At 42.4% G+C, this 16,000-nt stretch overlaps 1 protein-coding gene across 7 annotated transcripts in view; it reads left to right on the top strand.

Annotated features, from left to right (window-relative positions):
• Atxn7 (ataxin 7) overlaps window positions 1-16,000 on the top strand; it is a 171,056-nt gene that overhangs the window by 38,143 nt on the left and 116,913 nt on the right. The window lies entirely within an intron of this gene.

Here is a 16,000-nt window from a genome sequence, read left to right as displayed (position 1 = left end):
TGCTGGGTGTTTGCCTCTGAGCTCAGAAACTACTGAACAGGGCCTCCCCATACATCTGTTAAGGCTTCAGGAATTTGTTTGGTTTTTTTGTTTTGAACGAAGTCTCTCAATGTTTCTCTGGCTGTCCTGGAACCCACAGAGATCTGGCTGTCTCTGCCTGCCTCCTGCTGGAATTATAGGCATGCACCACCACCACCACCACCACCACCACCACCACCACCACCACCACCACCACCACCACCACCATGCCCTGCCTGTTTCTCTTTCTTTCTTTCTTTCTTTCTTTCTTTCTTTCTTTCTTTCTTTCTTTCTTTCTTTCTTTCTTTCTTTCTTTCTTTCTTTCTTTCTTTCTTTCTTTCTCTCTCTCTCTCTCTCTCTCTCTCTCTCTCTCTCCCTCCCTCCCTCCCTCCCTCCCTCCCTCCCTCCCTCCCTCCCTCTCTCTCTCTCTCTCTCTCTCTCTCTCTCTTTTGTTTTTGTTTTTTTTTTGTTTTTCAAGACAGGATTTCTCTGTGTATCCCTGGTTTTCCTGAAACTCACTCTGTAGACCAGGCTGGCCTTGAACCTAGGGAACCTCCTGCCTTTGCCTCCCTAGTGCTGGGATTAAAGGCATGTGCCACCAACGCCCAGCCTATTTCGGGAATTCTCAGAGACAGGATTCCTAGCTCTCTCCTAAGCAAGGCCCACTCTTTCCATAGGATGTTGTCCAGCATGCTCTTGTGTTTTTTCCCCAGTATCTAGCTCCTCCAGTTCATTCTCTCTCTTTCTCTCTCTCATCACACAGTGTAGACAGATGCTGAGATAGGGAAACCCTGAGCAAAACTGGTAAAGATAGAAGAGTTAGGCACACTGGGGGTGCCTGGTGCCTTTCCAGGCTGACAGGGAACTCTGGAATTCTTAAGCAGTTATAGTTGTCACAGTCAGAATAGCTTTGTATGACATTGTGCAAATGTATTTGAGGAGAAGATGGCTAAGTTTCACAGAATCTGAAAAAAGGTAAGAATTCCTGGAAGAGCTTCTAGTGGGTACATTTTTTTTTATTATATTTATTTATGGTATGTCTCTTTGTGTGTCCATCTGTCTGTCGTGTGTGTGTGTGTGTGTGTGTGTGTGTGTGTGTGTGTGTGTGTGTACACATGGATGCACATGGAGGTCAGAGGACAGCCTGCAGGATTTCTCTTCTATCTTGTGGGTCTGGGAATCTAACGCAGGGCATCAGACTCTGTGGCAAATACCATTACCTGGTGTTTGATCTCTCTGGGACCCCTGGAAGAATTTAGATTAGTGATAAAATACCACCTTTCCATCTACCCTTGAAGAAAATGGCCTGGGGAGGAGGGGATTACAAGTTAAAAGTCAGTTTAAGATGAGTCATTGGAGAACAAAACTGAACAGAATTCAAACAGGAAGGTGCTTTTTTTTTTTTTTTTAACTCTTTTGGGGCACCTGCCACCCAGCTCCCAAATAAATCACTCACAGAGGCTTATTAATTATAAATGCCTAGCCTTAGCTTGGCTTGTTGCTAGCAAGCTTTTCTTAACTTTAAATTATCCCGTTTAACTTTTGCCTATGAATGTTTTCCTTTCCTTACTTCTATAATCTTACTGTCAATCTTACTCTGTGCCTGGCTGGGTGGCTGGGTGGCTGGGTGGTTGGCCCCTGGTATCCTCCTCCTTCTCTTTATCTAGTTCCTTGATCTTTTCTCCTCCCGGATTTCTTCCTCTATATATTCTCTCTGTCTGCCAGCCCTGCCTACCCTTGCCATTGGCCAATCAGTTCTTTATTAGACCATCATGTATTTAAGACCAGCCCAGTAACACAGCTTCCCAGAGCTAAACAAATGCAGCATAAACAAAAGTAACATACCTTAAAGTAATATTCTACAACAGGAAGGACTAAAGAAATTTCAGCCTCAGAAATAGATCAGCATATACTTAGTCAACAAATGCATGCTTTAATTAGGTCCTAAGCAACTGTAGCAAAAATGGGGAACATTTTATACAACATGCACATTCATCTGCGAAGATAACACTTTCACTATTACCAAACCAGTGTGAGCTTCAGGAATGCTGCAGTTCTGTATTTAAAAGAACAAGGATCTGGTCAGTCATGAAACTCATGCTTTATACAATACACCTTTTAATGTGCTAGTTCTATGTTGAAGGAGCGGACATGAATAGAATCATTCAGTGAGCATCATCAGAGCCATCACAATGTATGATATTCACTGTGAAATATTGGGCAGATACTAAAAAAAAGGGTGGGGACAGGGGACAGGGCTTTTCCTGTATGGTGGCCAGATACTTGGCAATAGTGGGATCAGAGATGAAAAAAAAAAAACATTTGAAAAAATGCCAAAGAAGCTCCTAATGCAGAGATGTTTTCCAGTTCTACTGTGTCAGAGAGATTATCTTTTGAGAACAAAGAGGAGGGTAGCAACTAATATCCATGGACTACACTCTGGAATGCTGTACTGATGGAAGCATTATATGACACTACCAGGAAATCACTAACGAGCGACAGGAAAGAAGTATACTGAGCAAACAGAAAACAGAGCCATGTGGGCCAGTGGAACTGTGAGAACTGTCAAGTCCAAAACCAGTCTGAAGTGTCATAGCCCCAGTCCCTTTCTCTCAGGCAGTATTTACAGAGGGGGCAGTTGATGTGCTGTGCTCTCTTTCAGGCACTAGAGATGACTTGATAATCCAAAAGAATACAAGGGCCTCTTAATTGAATTCACATTTTAATCAATAAATAAAAGTTACATGTATTTTTATACACTGTATATTGCTTTGAATTACATACAATGAAATGAGTAAATACATTTGAGGTATGTATCAATTATAATCCTTACATTATAGAATCATTTTCTTGAACTTATTCTCATTTATCCAAGATTTTGTATTCTGTAATCTACATTACTCCTAACTTCAAGTGTCTGAAAATCACCATCGTTTGTTGAGTTCAGCATTCTTTAGGTTCCAGAAATAAGTGAGATATTTACTGTGACTTACTCCCTTCTATCCCCACGTTAATTCACTACATATGTGGTGGCTAACATTCTCATTTTGACAGGATCCGGAATCAATGAGTAGATAAACCTCTGGGCATGGCTCTGAGGGAGACTCTGTGTCTGGGTTAAATGAGGATGAAGACCCATTCACAGCATATGCAGCAGCATCCCGAGGGCAAAGAAGCTAGCTGCAGAGATTCATCTCTCTCTGCTTCTTGGGCATGGAATCTGTGACCAGTGCTTCATGATTCTGCCACCATCCCTTCCCTGTTGCAGTGGACTATATCCCTGAAACTAGAAGCTGGGAAACAAAACAAAACAAAAACCCGTCCTTTCATCATTCTTAAAATAATGTGGCAGAGATCAATGGGCCACTTTGGTGGGAGCTTGGAAGACCAGAATGCAGAGAGAAATGCAGACAGTGGCAGCATGGTTTGTAGCTAGAGTTTTCCTGCCTGGCCCACAGTCAGGACAAATCTCTGTCACCCGCCAGTCCCACAGCTGCTCAGACCCAACCAAGTAAACACAGAGACTTATATTGCTTACAAACTATATGGCTGTGGCAGGCTTCTTGCTAACTATTCTTATAGCTTAAATTAATCCATTTCCATAAATCTATACCTTGCCACGTGGATCGTGGCTTACCGGCATCTTCACATGCTGCTTGTCCTGGTGGTGGCTGGCAGTGTCTCCCTCCACCTTCCTGTTCTCTCAATTCTCCTCTCTGTTAGTCCCGCCTATACTTGCTGCCTGGCCACTGGCCAATCAGTGTTTTATTTATTGACCAACCAGAGCAATTTGACATACAGACCATCCCACAGCAATGGTTCGTGAGGTTTCAGAAAGGAAAGAGGGCCCTGGGTAGAACATCTTATGTTATGGCAAAGAATCTGACTTATTATGCTTGTGTTCTAAACACTTGTATGAGGCTGACTTGAAAAGTAATGGAATAATTTGTCTGACAGAGGAAATTTGAAGATAGGATAACATTCAGACTGTGCTCAGTACTCAATCTAGATTTACAATGAGGGAGAGCAACAGGTGGAACAGAATGATGCAAACTCTACAGTTTGGCAAGAAAAACAGTGGGGGTCAGTTTATAGTGAATGGACCAGGCAGTTTGAAAATAGTTGTATTCATTAAAGAGATTAGTACCATTAAAAACAATGCTGCACTGTAGTAATAGGAAAGGTGCCTTAAGGGCAGGACTATTCACTGAAGGATCCATCTTGTGAAAATGCAAATTCATTTGAAGGAGACAGCCCAACTGAGGGTGCTGTTTTCGTTTGAAAACAACTGGCAGGGAAGTGTCTTCCCAGGGCTAGTACACGAAGGCTGATGCAGGTCTGGCTCAGCGTGAAGGCTAATGCAGTTCTGCTCAGCGTGGCTAGGCTCCGTCCTAACTAGCAGCAGAGCTCTGCAGTGTCACTCATGTAGAACTGGTTATGCACACATGGAAGAGATAAGATTGGAGAGGGCCAGCCGGGCGGTGGTGGCGCACGCCTTTAATCCCAGCACTCGGGAGGCAGAGCCAGGCGGATCTCTGTGAGTTCGAGGCCAGCCTGGGCTACCAAGTGAGTTCCAGGAAAGGCGCAAAGCTACACAGAGAAACCCTGTCTCGAAAAACAAAACAAAATCAAAAACAAAAACAAAAAAAGATTGGAGAGGGCCATGGAGTCCAGTACCATAGTTTCTGAGAGATGCTGAGGGCTGGCAATCTCCTGCAAGAAAACCCTGGGAGTCTACTGCATAAAGCTTTGAAGATAAAGACCACATTTCAGTGGAGATCCCAGAATGCTGGTCATGTCAGGACCATGGGCTGTCTGCTGAGGAAAGCTACATGCATGGGATGGAGCTGCAGGGGAGGGGCTACCCACCTGGTTCCATCACCCCAGAGGCTGGACAGGGAGTGCAAGCTTTGGTGTTTTCCTGCTGGGTTTTCATCTTGCTGAGGAATGTGGTAATTTTGTTTTTAAATGTTTTTGAGAACCCTCTTATCTTGTTTCTATAATGGCCATATTATACTTTACCTTTCAGTGGAAGGGAAATGATAGAGAACAACAAACATAAGTAAATACAGTATTTCTTGTGTTAAATGATGGCTATTTAGAAAGAATAAAGAATACATGCCGGGCGGTGGTGGCGCACGCCTTTAATCCCAGCACTCGGGAGGCAGAGGCAGGCGGATCTTTGTGAGTTCGAGGCCAGCCTGGGCTACCAAGTGAGTTCCAGGAAAGGCGCAAATCTACACAGAGAAACCCTGTCTCGAAAAACCAAAAAAAAAAAAGAATACGGCAGGATTAGGAGGCTGTTGAGCATTGTAAGAGGTGGGGCCTGACTTCAACTGCAGTGAGCAGGTAGGGCCCTGAGAAGGTGACACTTGCCATTAATGCTGAAAGGGTAAGCTGCTGAGCTCTCTGAGGGGATGATGCAGCTAATGAAGAATGAAGGCAGAAGATGCATAGACAGTGTAGGACGACAGAAGAGGCAGCTCCGAGTGAGTGAGCACTTGGGAGAGAGTGGGAGTGCAGGAAGGCAGGCAGGTAACAGAAAGAGTCAAGTCCTTAGATGGGCTTCAGCTTTTATTCCAAGAGAAGTACAGGACAAATATCAGTTCTCTGTTAATAGAATCCCCGGAGCTACTGCAGTATAGTGAGATAGGCTACAAACGGCAAGGTGAAAACAGTGATCTGGTTATACAGAGGCTACTGTAGTGGCTTAGGCAAAGGACAGCGGGGTTGCTAAACCTCCAAAAATGATAAGGGATAAAATCCAGGCCATAAGGCATTCCTCAGTGATTTGTAAAACAGTAATGGCTTATCTAAGAAAAGAAAATTATTGGAGTCAGACTAAATTATGTTGTGAAATTCTGCTGTGCACAAGAGCTCGATATCTCAGTTGTAGAACCAGCAGGCAAATAGTATATACAGTGTGGATCCAGTGAATGAAGGGGTGATTCTCACCCTGAGCATGCTGTTGAGGGGTGAGCTGGCATTTCACCACATCCCTCAGAATAGTACACAATTTAAAACTTTTAAGTTGTTTATTTCTGGAATTTTCCATTTATTTGCAGACAGAGGTTGTCCGCTAGTAATTGAATCCATAGAAAGTGAAACTATGGACCAAAGGGAACTACTGTATTATTTAGTCCTAAGAGGAACAAAATACTGACACATACTTCAACACTGATAGCTTGAAAAGTTGTGCTAGATGAAGAAAGCCAGAACTAAAGGCTATATATTATTACATGAGATATCTTAATAGTCATATCCGCAGAGATAGGACAGGAAGCTTGGAATGTCTTAATGGGCTTGGGGTTTCCTTGTGGGTGCTAAATATTGTGGAACTTCATGATGTGGGTTGCACCACACTGTGAATATAATAAAATGCCTTAAATTATACATTTTAAATTTTTATTTATTTTTATTTTATTGGTGTTTTGCCTGTATGTATGTCTGTGTGAGGGTGTTGGATCCTGGAGTTACAGTTTTGAGTTGCCACGTGGGTGCAGGGAATAGAACCTGAGTCCTCTGGAAAAACAGTCAGTGCTCTTGACTGCTGAGACATCTCTCCAGCCCCTAAATTGTACATTTTAAAATGGTTAAAATGGTGAGTTTTACCACAATCCTAAATAAATAAAGGAATGAATGAATAAATGAATGAGTAAAAGATGATAGTAGGACTGGGGAGGTGGACCAGTTGTAAAGCAAGGACCTCAGTCAGGATCCCCAGCTAACATGCAGAAAGCCAGGTAAAGCACTGTGTGCCTGGGCTCTAGTGCTGCGGTCTAGACAGGCAGATTCCAGGCTATGCTGACTAGGAAGTCTTAGCTGAATGGTGAGTCCACTATTAGTGAGAAACCATATCTGAAAACACCAGAGTGGACAGTGACGGAATAAGACACCTAACATCAGCCTGTGGCCTTCAAGGCCACAGACCTGTGTACACCACACATACACAAAGACACAGGAAAAAAACTAAAAATATAAAAATAAAAAGACAATAGTATTTACAAAATCTTTCATGGATGAATAGTTTATATCCTCGATATAGTTGGCTCCGCTGAATAGAGTTTGTAAAAGGGGATGGGGTAAGGAGGTGAGAAAGGCTGAGTTGAGTCGTGAAGGACACTGACCACTGGGCCGGGGCCTTCAGCCGGTTCCGCTGCTGGAAAGCATTGCGGCACAAGGGACGAGAAACTAAAGGAAAAATGGTCTTTGGGAACAGTACAAGTTAAAAGCTGTGTTTCAGGGCAGAAAAGGGCTTCTGATTTTATGAAACCATGCTATTGCTGTTCCCTCGGCAGAGCTTCAAATTTAGTTTCTCCTTTTATAAAGTAGCTTTTGGAAGAGTCTGATTATAAATATTTATTGTTTAAATATAAATACTATATGAAGTCCCTTTAAGTGTAAGTTTGTTACCCTGTTTTCTTAAGTCTGGAGTCACCTGACTGTTCTCTACGCAGGACGTCTTACTAAGTGCAGAGCTGAGGCTTGCCGCCCCACCGCCTGCATGCCTAGAGACATCTCCACTGCTCTCTGCGCAGGCCTGTCCTCATTCACTCTCACCTGTGTCGCAGGTGACATTCTGCACAGTGTGTTAAAATTCTTGTCTTGGTTATCTTTTCACTTCTTTCTGTTGGACTTCAGTATCACATGCTGCACTTTTATTTGTAAAATCAACAAAAAAAAAGTTGAAAAGTAAATTTTCCAGACCTCTGTTAGAAAGAGGACAAGGAGCTGGGTCATGATGGCCGATGCCTGTAATCCCAGCATGTGTGAGGTGGAAGCAGTGATATCAGAAATGCAAGGGCGAGGCCTGCGGCGGCGGCCCGCGGAGGTAGACGGGCCCAGCAGCAGCCCGCTGAGGTAGACGGGCCCAGCGGCGGCAGCCGACAGGGATATTCAGACCCGGCGGCAGCTGGCAGAGACATTCAGGCCCAGCGGAGGCCCACAGAGGTAGACGGGCCCAGCAGCAGCCCGCTGAGGTAGACGGGCCCAGCGGCGGCAGCCGACAGGGATATTCAGACCCGGCGGCAGCTGGCAGAGACATTCAGGCCCAGCGGCGGCCCATAGAGGTAGACAGGCCCGGCGGCAGAGACAAGCAGACGCAGGTAGGCCTGCGGCGGGGGCCCGTGGAGGTAGACGGGCCCAGCAGCGGCAGCCGACAGGGATATTCAGACCCGGCGGCAGCCGGCAGAGACATTCAGGCCCAGCGGCGGCCCACAGAGGTAGACAGGCCCAGCGGCAGAGACAAGCAGACGCAGGTAGGCCTGCGGCGGCGGCCCGCGGAGGTAGACGGGCCCAGCAGCAGCCCGCTGAGGTAGACGGGCCCAGCGGCAGCAGCCGACAGAGATATTCAGGCCCGGCGGCAGCCGGCAGAGACATTCAGGCCCAGCGGCGGTCCACAGAGGTAGACAGGCCCGGTGGCGAAGACAAGCAGACGCAGGTAGGCCTGTGGCGGAGGCCTGTGGAGGAAGACGGGCCCAGCGGCAGCCCGCTGAGGTAGACGTGCAGCGGCCGACAGGGACATTCAGGCCCGGTGGCGGCCCCCAGAGGCAGACAGACCCAGCGGCAGCTGACAGGGACATACAGGCCCGGCGGTGGACCGCAGAGGTAAACAGGCCCAGGGACGGAGACAAGCAGACACAGCTTGGAACAGGGACGCCCCTAACCCCAACATCTGGGGAAGAAGCTATCTCCGTGGGTCAGAACCAGAACGAATCTGAACACTCCGTCTGAGGACAACCCAGGGCCCAGCTGCTGATCCTGTGAAACCCAACAACTTGGAGGTGTTGGTGAGACTACCCTGCTCAGCTGAAACCCATCTGGGAGAGGATTCAGATGCCTACAGTTTAAAGTCTGAAGAAACAAGATCAGCTGAGGAGTTGACAAATGAACAAAAAGTGACCTGAGATCACAGAAGAAGGCGCTACCCAGACACCAAACCAGATCACCAGAATCATAAGTATATAATTCACCGATCGAAATCAGCTGCCCCTGAAGAAATAGCCCAAAAGCACCAATTTAACCAAGAACCCCTACTAAACCAAGACTAAAAATTAGAACAAGAGAGGCACTCTCAGACACAGACACCACCTGCACCTCACAGAGGAAGAGATGAGTAGGCGCCAGTGCAAAAATACAGGCAACAACATAAAGACCTATATGGCAACATCAGAACCTAGTGATTCTACACCTGCAAGACCTAAACATACCATGACAGAAGAAACAGAAGAAATCAACCCTAAAAATGACATTAAGAAGATGATAGAGGCCCTTAAAGAAGAAATAAAACATTCCCTCAATGAGGAAATAAAAACTTTCCTTAAAGAGGAATTGAAAAACTACCTTAAAGAGGAAATAAAAACTTTCCTTAAAGAGGAAATAAAAAACTCCCTTAAAGAGGAAATAAAAACTTCCCTTAAAGAGGAAATGAAAAACTCCATTAAAGAGGAAATAAAAAACTCCCTTAAAGAAATGGAAGAAAAAACGAACAAAAAATGGGAAGAAATTAAAGAAAGCCAAGAAAAAGCAATTAAACAGATGAAAGAAACATTCCAAGATCTGAAAAATGAATTTGAGACAATAAAGAAAACACATGCTGAGGGAATGCTGGAAATAGAAATCCTCACAAAACGAACAGGAACTACAGAAACAAGCATAACCAACCGATTGCAAGAGATGGAACAGAGAATCTCTGACACTGAAGACACGATAGAGAAAAAAGATTCGTCAGTCAAAGAAAACAATAAAGACAAAAAAGTCCTAACACAAAACGTCCAGGAAATTTGGGACACCATGAAAAGACCAAACCTAAGAATAATAGGGATAGAAGAAGGAGAAGAATACCAACTCAAAGGCACAGAAAATATATTCAACAAAATCATAGAAGAAAACTTTCCTAACCTAAAGAAAGAAATACCTATGAAGATACAAGAAGCTTACAGAACACCGAATAGGCTGGATCCAAAAAAAAAGTCCCCTCGCCACATAATAATCAAAACACTAAACACACAGAATAAAGAAAAAATATTAAGAGCTGCAAAGGAAAAGGACCAAGTAACATATAAAGGCAAACCCATCAGAATAACACCAGACTACTCAATAGAGACTATGAAAGATAGAAGATCATGGACAAACCTCATGCAGACACTAAGAGACCATGGATGCCAACCCAGACTATTATACCCAGCAAAACTCTTAATCACCATAGGCGGAGTAAACAAAATATTCCAGGATAAAACCAGATTTAATCAATACCTGTCCACAAACCCAGCCCTACAGAAAGCACTAGAAGGGAAAATTCAACCCAAAGAAGCTAAACACATCCATGAAAAATCAAGCAATAGATAATCCTACACCAACATACACCACAGAAGGACAACACAACACAACCAAAAAAATAACAGGAATTAGCAATCACTGGTCATTAATATCCATCAATATCAATGGTCTCAACTCACCTATAAAAAGACACAGGCTAACAGAATGGATTAGAAAACAGGACCCATCCATCTGCTGCATACAAGAAACACACCTTAACTCCAAAGACAGACACTACCTCCGAGTAAAGGGCTGGGAAAAGGTTTTCCAAGCAAATGGACCTAAGAAACAAGCTGGTGTAGCTATCCTAATATCTAATAAAATAGACTTCAAACTAAAATCAATCAAAAGAGACCAGGATGGACATTACATATTCATCACAGGAAAAATCCACCAAGATGAAGTCTCGATTCTAAACATTTATGCTCCAAATACAAAAGCACCCACATTCATAAAAGAAACACTACTAAAGTTTAAAACGCACATCAAACCCCACACATTAGTAGTGGGAGATTTTAACACACCACTCTCACCAAAAGATAGATCTACCAGACTGAAACTTAACAAAGAAATAAAGGACCTAACAGATGTTATGACTCAAATGGACCTAATAGATATCTACAGAATATTCCATCCTAACACAAAAGAATATACCTTCTTCTCAGCACCCCATGGAACCTTCTCAAAAATTGACCACATGCTTGGACACAAAACAAATCTCAACAGATACAAAAAAATTGGAATAACCTCCTGTATTTTATCAGACCACCATGCCTTAAAGTTAGAACTCAATAACAACAAAAATTATAGAAAACCCACAAACTCATGGAAACTGAATAATACCCACCTGAAACATCAATGGGTCAAGGAAGAAATAAAGACAGAAATTAAAGAGTTCCTAGAATTCAATGAAAATGAAAGTACAACATACCCAAACTTATGGGACACTATGAAAGCAGTGCTAAGAGGAAAATTCATAGCTCTAAATGCACACATAAAGAAGATGGAGCAATCCCATACCAATGAATTAACAGCACAACTGAAAGCTCTAGAACAAAAAGAAACAAACTCACCCAGGAGAAATAGACGCCAGGAAATAATCAAATTGAGGGCTGAAATCAACGAAATAGAAAACAAGAGAACAATACAAAAAATCAATGAAACAAAGAGTTGGTTCTTTGAAAAAATCAACAAGATAGACAAACCACTAGCCAAATTAACCAAAAGGCAAAGAGAGAACACCCAAATTCACAAAATCAGAAATGAAAAGGGAGACATAACAACAGACAATGAGGAAATCCAGAGAATCATCAGATCATACTTCAAAAACCTGTACTCCACAAAAATGGAAAACCAGGAAGAAATGGACAATTTTCTGGATAAATACCAAATACCAAAATTAAATCAAGACCAGATAAACCATTTAAATAGACCAATAACCCCTAAAGAAATAGAAACAGTCATCAAAAGTCTCCCAACTAAAAAAAGCCCAGGACCAGATGGTTTCAGTGCAGAATTCTACCTGACTTTCAAAGAAGAACTAATACCAATCCTCTTCAAAGTGTTCCACACAATAGAAACAGAAGGAACACTACCAAACTCTTTTTATGAGGCTACAATTACCCTGATACCCAAGCCACACAAAGATGCAACAAAGAAAGAGAACTACAGACCAATCTCCCTCATGAACATTGATGCAAAAATACTCAACAAAATATTGGCAAACCGAATCCAAGAATACATCAAAACAATCATCCATCACGACCAAGTAGGATTCATCCCAGGGATGCAAGGATGGTTCAACATACGGAAATCAGTCAATGTAATACACCATATAAACAAACTGAAAGAAAAAAACCACATGATCATCTCCCTAGATGCTGAAAAAGCCTTTGACAAAATCCAACACCCCTTCATGATAAAGGTCTTAGAAAGAATAGGAATACAAGGAACATTTCTAAACATAATAAAAGCAATTTATAGCAAGCCAACAGCAAACATCAAATTAAATGGAGAGAAACTCAAAGCGATACCACTAAATTCAGGAACAAGACAAGGCTGTCCACTCTCCCCATATTTATTCAATATAGTACTAGAAGTTCTAGCTAGAGCAATAAGACAACAAAAGGAGATCAAAGGGATACAAATTGGCAAGGAAGAAGTCAAACTTTCACTATTTGCAGATGATATGATAGTATACATAAGTGACCCCAAAAACTCTACCAGGGAACTTCTACAGCTGATAAACTCCTTCAGTAAAGTGGCAGGATACAAGATCAACTCAAAAAAATCAGTAGCCCTCCTATACACAAATGATAAAAGGGCTGAGAAAGAAGTCAGAGAAACATCACCCTTTACAATAGCCACAAATAATATAAAATACCTTGGGATAACACTAACTAAACAAGTGAAAGACCTTTTTGATAAGAACTTTAAATCTCTAAAGAAAGAAATTGAAGAAGATATCAGAAAATGGAAGGATCTCCCATGCTCATGGATAGGTAGGATTAACATAGTAAAAATGGCAATCTTACCAAAAGCAATCTACAGATTCAATGCAATCCCCATCAAAATCCCAACACAATTCTTCACAGACTTGGAAAGAAAAATACTCAACTTTATATGGAAAAACAAAAGACCCAGGATAGCTAAAAGAATCCTATACGATAAAGCAACCCTTGGAGGCATCACCATCCCGGACCTCAAACTCTACTATAGAGCTATAGTAATAAAAACAGCTTGGTACTGGTATAAAAACCGACATACGGACCAATGGAATCGAATTGAAGACCCTGACATTAATCCATGCACATATGAACACCTGGTTTTTGACAAAGGAGCCAAAACTATACAATGGAACAAAGAAAGTATCTTCAACAAATGGTGCTGGCATAACTGGATGTCAATATGTAAAAGATTACAAATAGATCCATATCTGTCACCATGCACAAAACTCAAGTCCAAGTGGATCAAAGACCTAAACATAAATCCAGTTACACTAAACTTAATAGAAAAGAAGATAGGAAGCACTCTTGAACGCATTGGCACTGGAGACCATTTCCTAAATAAAACACCGACAGCACAGACCCTGAGCACAACCATTAATAAATGGGACCTCTCAAAACTGAGAAGCTTTTGCAGGGCAAAAGACACAGTCAATAAGACAAAAAGACCGCCAACAGATTGGGAAAAGATCTTCACCAACCCCACATCTGACAGAGGATTGATCTCCACAATATATAAAGAACTCAAGAAACTAGACATCAAAGCACTGAACAGTCCAATTAAAAAATGGGCTAAAGAGCTAAACAGAGAATTCACAAAACAAGAACTACAAATGGCTGAAAGACATTTAAAGAAATGCTCAACATCCTTAATCATCAGAGAAATGCAAATCAAAACGACTCTGAGATACCACCTTACACCTGTTAGAATGGCTAAGATCAAAAACACCAATGACAACCAATGTTGGAGAGGATGTGGAGCAAAGGGAACACTCCTCCACTGTTGGTGGGAATGTAAACTTGTACAACCACTATGGAAATCAGTATGGCGGTTTCTCAGAAAATTAGGAATCGAACTACCTCAAGACCCAGCCATCCCACTCTTGGGCATATACCCAAAGAATGCTGATACATACCATAAAGATACATGCTCAGCTATGTTCATAGCAGCACTATTTGTAATAGCCAGAACCTGGAAACAACCTAGATGCCCATCAACGGAAGAATGGATGAAAAAAATGTGGTACATATACACAATGGAGTACTACTCAGCAGAGAAAAACAATGAAAGCATGAAATTTGCAGGCAAATGGATGGAACTAGAAAAAATCATCCTGAGTGAGGTAACCCAAACCCAGAAAGACAGTTATGGTATGTACTCACTCATTGGTGGATTCTAGATATAAAATGAACAATCAGACCACAACCCATAGAACCATAGAGGCTATATATATAGCATGGAGGTCCCTAGGACGACTGTGGCATATAATAAATTTCAGTTTTACTCAATTATTGAAAAAAAATAGCCAAATGAATGGAAACACATGAACTATGAACCAAAGACTGAGGGGCTCCCAGCTGGATCAGGCCCTCTGAATAGGTGAGACAGTTGATTGGCTTGATCAGTTTGGGAGGCATCTAGGCAGTGGGACCAAGTCCTGTGCTCATTCCATGAGTTGGCTGTTTGAAACCAGGAACTTATGCAGGGACACTTGGCTTAGTCTGGGAGGAAGGGACTGGACCTCCCTGGACTGATTCTACCAAGTCGATCACAGTCCTCGGGGGAGGACTTGTCCTGGAGGAGGTGGGAATGGAGGGTGGGCTGGGGGTAAGGGAAGGGCGTGGGAGGGGGGAGAATAGGGGAACCCATGGCTGATATGTAGAACTGAATGGTATTGTAAAATAAAAAATATATATCACAAAAAAAAAAAAAAAAAAGAAATGCAAGGGCATCTTTGACAGCATAGTGAGTTTGAGGCTACCCTGTGCTTCATGAGGTCCTGTTTGAAAAACAAAAACAAACAAACAAACAGTATGAGGTATCATAAAAAATCATAAATAAAACATAAAAATTTCCAACATTTACTAAGCACTATGTTTCAGCACTTTTCTAAGCCTTTTAAAAATTATTTTACTATTTTGTGTGTATGGGTGTTTTACCTGCATGTATGTCTGTCTACCATGTGCATGTAGTATCTATGCAGGCCAGAAGAGGGCGAAAGATCCCTTGGAATTGAGTTACTGATGGCTGTGAAACTATGTAGTGCCTATGGAAGAGCAGAAGCAGGAAGGGATTCCGACCCTTTGTAAGCCTGTTCATGTAACAGGCTCCAGACAGCAATCAACTCCCGTAGACCATTGCTTCTCAACCTGGGGGTTGAGATCCCTCTGGGGGTGGAACAAACCTATCACAGGGTCACCTAAGACCATTGGAAAACACAGATATTACATTATGATTCATAACAGTAACACAATTACAACTATGAAGTAGCAACAGAAGAGTTTTATGGTTAGGGTCACCTCAACATGAAGAACTGTATTAAAGGGTTGCAGCATTAGGAAGGTTTAGAAGCACTGGTGTAGACACTATGTCCCTTCTTGCCCCTAAGGCAGGCAGTGTCTGAGATGAGCTCCAGGGCAGGTACTCCCTCCAGCCCTTAGCTGTTGTGACAATTCTGCAGAACTATTTCAATCATAAATTTTTTGTGAAATTTTCCAAATTTAAATGTTGGCTTTACAAAAAAAAAAAACAAAAAAAAAACCCTTGTGGGGTGCAGTTCAAACTATTGAATTCCCCATTTAAAAATGCATAGTTCATGTTTTGTTTTGCTTTTTAGTCTAATCACATTCTTGTGCAGCCATCCACTATCTCTAGTTCCACAACATTGTGAGCCTCTCCAAAGGAGACATCCTCTGTGTTAACTGTGACTCCTCATGTCCTTTCTTCAGGACCCTGGAAGCCACTGGCTCTCCTTCTGTCTCCATGGATTGGTTTGTTCCGAATAATTCACATATGAGCAAATGGAATCTTATAATAATAATGATTGTGATTATGTTAGCGTTCTGTCGCTGTGACAAATACTCAGAAAAATAACTTGAATGGAGGGAAGATTTATTTTGGTTCATGATTTTGGAGGCGGTTTTAATTCCATGGCTTTATG

This window comes from Peromyscus maniculatus, chromosome 9 (assembly GCF_049852395.1).
Source record: "Peromyscus maniculatus bairdii isolate BWxNUB_F1_BW_parent chromosome 9, HU_Pman_BW_mat_3.1, whole genome shotgun sequence".
NCBI classification, from domain to species: domain Eukaryota; kingdom Metazoa; phylum Chordata; class Mammalia; order Rodentia; family Cricetidae; genus Peromyscus; species Peromyscus maniculatus.
Note: the sequence above shows the minus strand (reverse complement) of the source record. Positions and strands in the feature narration are given on the sequence as shown.